This window comes from Colobus angolensis, unplaced genomic scaffold, assembly GCF_000951035.1.
Source record: "Colobus angolensis palliatus isolate OR3802 unplaced genomic scaffold, Cang.pa_1.0 Scaffold303, whole genome shotgun sequence".
Lineage (NCBI taxonomy): Eukaryota > Metazoa > Chordata > Mammalia > Primates > Cercopithecidae > Colobus > Colobus angolensis.
In genome coordinates this window covers 564,356-569,674 of record NW_012116300.1, presented here as the reverse complement: position 1 = coordinate 569,674, position 5,319 = coordinate 564,356, and positions in this window count along the sequence as shown.

The window sequence follows — 5,319 nt, the reverse complement described above, 5'->3', positions numbered from 1 at the left end:
AAAAAAAAAAAAAAAAAAGTTCTAGTCCTTACAGAAAGTCACTTAAACTGTTTTGGCTTCCTCGTCTGGAAGATGAAAATGGTAATATAATTGACTGAGTAGGGTTGCTGTAAGTATGAGTTAGTGTATAAATGTTTACAATTACGCATGGCACGCAGCAAGCGCTAAGTTTTCTATCAGGGCTGTTCTCACGTAACCGTAAAACAGGAAGGGTACCCAGCTGGATCCGGGCCCTGGGTTCTCAGGCATTGTCATTGGTCCCAGCACATGACGCAAGGCGGGTTTCATTGATGGAATTGCTGTCAATTAGCGAAGGGCGGAAACCAGGCAGAGAAGGCGGGCCTTTAGTGCCACACTTGGCAAGACTCGCTCCTTTCTTTTCAGGCTTAGCTACTGCGCATGCGTCTTGCCCTCTTGAGGTTCCCGGCGTGCCCCGCAACAGCTTCCGGCGTGCTCCGCAACAGCTTCCGGCATGACGCAGTAGAGAAGATGGCGTGGTAGGCGCGTCGCGCCCCTGAGGGCCTTTTCTGGTGAGGCGGGGCTTAAGGGTTGCGGCTCCGCTCTCTGTCCTGAGGCTGTCAGATTGCACTCTGGGTTCCTGGACGCAAAAACTCGGAGTGGCTGCGTGATGCAGAGTGAACTGGGCCCTCTGGGGACGCGTGGAGCACGAGGCAGCCCGGAGTGCCTGCCTTGTTGCCCTTCGGAGCTTCCGTCCCTTCGGGTTCCCCAGTGAGGCCTCCTTTGAAGGGCTCGGTGACTCTTGCTCTTCACGCTAAGAAAACACTTGTTTCCTAAAGCTCGACTGCGCCCTTGTGCTGAGCGGTGGGGACACGAAGACAGCACAGAAACGCTGTTTACCCTCAGCGAGACCCTAAACTGTTGGAGTGGATAAACCCACCAGAAACAAATTACAGCGTTAGGCAAGTTAAGATGGAGTACCCTGAGAAACGTTACAGACAGGACCGGAGAGTTCAGAGGATCAGGATGGTTCAAGAGGATGGGGGTAGTGATGTCATCAGTCCTCATCCTGGGGTGTTTGTCGTTGATGGTGCACTCCTTGAGGACATGAAATTTTTCTTCGACATTTCCGATACCTAGGCTCAGGGGCCCTTCCCTGGTTGGGCGGGGTAGAGGCCAGCTGTCTCTCGTGTTTATTATCTATGGAAAGGATGAATTACATCTTGGCGACTTCAGGAGAGAAAATTTTGGTGAGCAAAGGCACTAATATGTCCCTAGACCAGGGGTTCTCAACCAGCGCCCCCCTCCCGGAGCACAATTGATACTGTCTGGAGACAATTTTGTTGTCACTACCGAGTGGTGCTACTGACATCTAGTGGGTGGACACCAGGGATGCAGCTAAACATTCTCCAAGGTTCATAGGGTTCCTATCCCACTCCCCACCCCGAAGAACTCAAAAAACGATCTGGCTTTTCTAAATGTCAGTGTGCTGAGGTTCTAAACCCTATCCTAGAATGACAGCGGAAATGGAGAGAGCAGATGTTGGAGACATCTCAGCCGGAGACCGTATTGAGTTTTGTCTCTCTCTCTCTCTTTTTTTTTTTTTTTTAGATGCCTCCATATGTTTATGACAATTATTTTTTAACTACCAATGTTTTTTTTTTTTTTTTGAGACTGTATCTCGCTCTGTCGCCCAGGCTGGAGTGCAGTGGCTCGCAATCTCGGCTCACGGCAAGCTCCGCATCCCAGGTTCACGCCATTCTCCCGCCTCAGCCCGCGGAGTAACTGGGACTACAGGTGTCCGCCACCATGCCCGCCTAATTTTTTTAATATTTTTAGTAGAGACAGTGTTGCACTGTGTTAGCCAGGATGGTCTCGATCTTCTGACCTCGTGATCGGCCCGCCTTGGCCTCCCAAAGTGCTGGGATTACAGGCGTAGGCCACAGCGCCCGGCCTCATTTTGTGTTCTTAATAATGCTTAAGTATTTGATGCGCAGTTGGTTAATCAGGTCTGATGAGCCCAGTCTTCCTCTTATTTTTTCACCCATTCATTCATTTGCCAGATATCTATTTAGCACTAAACACTATTCAAGATGCTAGGATTCAGCATTGAGCTGAAAAACCTTACATTCTTGGGCGGGGGAGTTGACAGACATTAAAACTTATATGTCAAGTAGTAATATATGCTATGAAGTTCCTGCAAGATGGAGTTTCTCTTACTACCACCACATACCATTTATTTACTTCCTTCTGAGTGCCAAGCACTGGCCTGGATACTTTACTAATATCTCTACTCTTTTCCTGTATCCTGCAAGGTGGGTATTATTTATTTATTATTTATTTTTTTGAGAGGGAGTCTCTCTCTGTCCCCCAGGCTGAACTACAGTGGTGCAATCTCGGCTCACTGCAACCTCGGCTTCCCGGGTTCAAGCGATTCTCCTGCCTCATTCTCCCTGTGATTACAGGCACCCGCCACCACGCCCTGCTAATCTTTTTTGTATTTTTAGTAGAGACGGGAGTTTCACCATGTTGGCCAGGCTGGAGGCTGGTCTCGAACTCCTGACCTCAAGTGATCCTCCCCCGCCAACTTCGGCCTCCCAAAGTGCTGGGATTACAGGTGTGAGCCAACGCGCCCATCCCTGCAAGGTGGCTGTTATCCTCAGATGATGAAAAGCGGATCATAGGAGTTGAATAATTTGACCCAAATCACTTAGTAGGGAGTTGAGCTTGGACTCAAACCAGATTCACCTGAAGGATAAAGTCTGTGTTATTTCCACTAGTTAACATTGTATCCCATATGCACAGCTGAATTGAATGGGATGAGAAATCTGTACCTTCTTTGCTAGGGTTAAGAAAGTGAAGTAGAAACGAACTCACACTGACTTCTTTCTGTTTCCAGAGTAGAGTTTTTATCAGAACTAGCAGGAGGTGATTCTTCAGAGTTGCAGGGGCTGAATTAGGACAATAATTTTAAGAGTGTCGTCATAGAAAGTGAGCAGTTCTTCTTGAAGGCCTAACTGAACTGGGTGAGCCGTTAAGACATACAGGGTTTATCCTATATCTTAACTTTGACAAAGTTATGTGATGATTTTACTACTGTCGAGAAAGTCATACAGGTTATGGGATTGACTTGAAATCAGTTTCTGGAGGTTCGATTCGTTTTTCGTCTAGGTTGTCATGTCGATTGGCTCTTCGAATGTGTGGTAAGGTGGTGGACAGCCGTAAAGTCAGTCTAAATTAGTAGATGCTTGTTCAGTTGTTAGAACTTTTTGTCCTGAAGCAAAGGCTTCTCAGATTATGAAAATTATTAGTATGACTGCTGTTAATGATATCGATGAGCCTACTGATTAGATAACATTTAATGTGGTGTACGCATTGGGTTAATTGGAGTAATGTCGAGGCACACTGATAGGCCAAGGAAGTGGTGTGGGAAAAAGGTTAAATTAACACCTATAAATATAATGATGAAGTGGATTTTAGCGTAGGTCTGATTACGTATATAACCTGAAAATAGGGGGAATCAGTGGACAACGCCTCCTATGATGGCAAATACTGCTCCTATTGATAGAACATAGTGGGAATGGGCTACAACATAATATATATCTTGTAAAATAATGTCTAATGATGAATTAGCTAGTATAATGCCAGTTAAACCTCTTACTGTTAATAGGAAAATGAATCCTAGGGGCTCAGAATATTGTGGGAGATCCTTTGATACTATTGCTGTGCGGTGTAGCTAATCAGCTAAAGACCTTGACTCCAGTAGGGATAGCAATAATTATAGTGATGGAGGTGAAGTATGCTCATGTGTCTATGTCCATTCCTACTGTAAATACATGGTGAGGCCATACGATAAATCCTAAGAAGCCAATTGATATTATGGCTCATGCTATACCCATATACCCAAATGGTTCCTTTTTTCCAGAGTAATATGTTACGGTAAGAGAGATTATCCTGAAGCCTGGTAGGATAAGGATATAGACTTCAGGATGACCAAAGAATCAGAATAAATGTTGATACAAGATAGGGTCGCCCCTGCCAGCAGTGTCAAAAAAAGTAGTATTGAGGTTACGGTCAGTTAATAGTATGGTAATGCTGGCGGCTAGGACTGGGAGAGAAAGGAGGAGAAGGACTGCCATAATGAGGACTGATCAGATGAAAAGGGGCGTTTGATATTGGGACAAGGCTGGGGGTTTTATGTTAATAACTGTCATAAAGTTAATGGCCGCTAAAATAGAAGAAACACCTGCCAAGTAGAGTGAGAAGATGGTTAGATCCACAGAGGCTCCTGCTAGGTTTCCTGCTAAAAAAACAGCCAGTTCCAGCGCCAGCTTCTACTACTGAAGATGCAAGTAGGAGTAGAAAAGATCGGGGGAGAAGTCAGAAGCTCATATTATTTATCTGGGCGAATGCCGTATCAGGTGCACCAATCAGAGGGACTAGCCAGTTGCTGAAACCCCCACATATGACTTGTATGACCATAAAGAAAATTATGATTAATGCATGGGCGATGACAGTAACATTGTAAATCTGATCATCTCCTGGCAGAGTTCCTGGTTGGCCTAATTCTCAAATTAGAAGGCTTACGGCGGTGCCCACTATTCCTGCTCATGCGCCGAATAGTAAATATAGTGTTCTAATGTCTTTGTGGTTAGTTGAAAACAATCAACGATTAGTGAACGTAAGTGGGAAAAGGGTAAAATGGCTGAGTAAGCATTAGACTGTAAATTTTTTTTTTTTTTTTGAGACAGAGTCTTGCTCTGTCCTCAGGCTGGAGTGCAATGGCTCAATTTTGGCTCACTGCAACCTCTGCCTCCCAGGTTCAAGCGATTCTCCTGCCTCAGCCTCCTGAGTAGCTGGGATGACGGTCACGTGCCACCACAGCCAACTAATTTTTGTATTTTTAATAGAGACGGGGTTTCACCATGTTGACCAGGATGGTCTTGATCTCTTGACCTCATCATCCATGCACCTTGGCCTCCCAAAGTGCTGGGATTACAGGTGTGAGCCACCGTGCCTGACTGGATTTTTTTTTTTTTACTTAAGATTGGGATAAGAGCTAGTATGTTCATTTCTAGGCCTGTTCAGATGAGAAATCAATGTGAGCCTAGCATTGTGATAAGAGTTCCTGTGAAAATAGTAAGGGAAATAATAAGTTGAGCTAATGGGTGAATTAGTGCAGGAAGGGTATAACTTAACATTTTTGGGGTATGGGCCCGATAGCTTATTTAGCCAACCTTACTTTAGGACTTGGTGTAATGGGTAGCACAGAGAATTTTGGATTCTCAGGGGTAGGTTCGATTCCTTAGTTCTAGAAATCAGAGGATTTAAACCTTTATTGTTTACTCTATCAAAGTAATT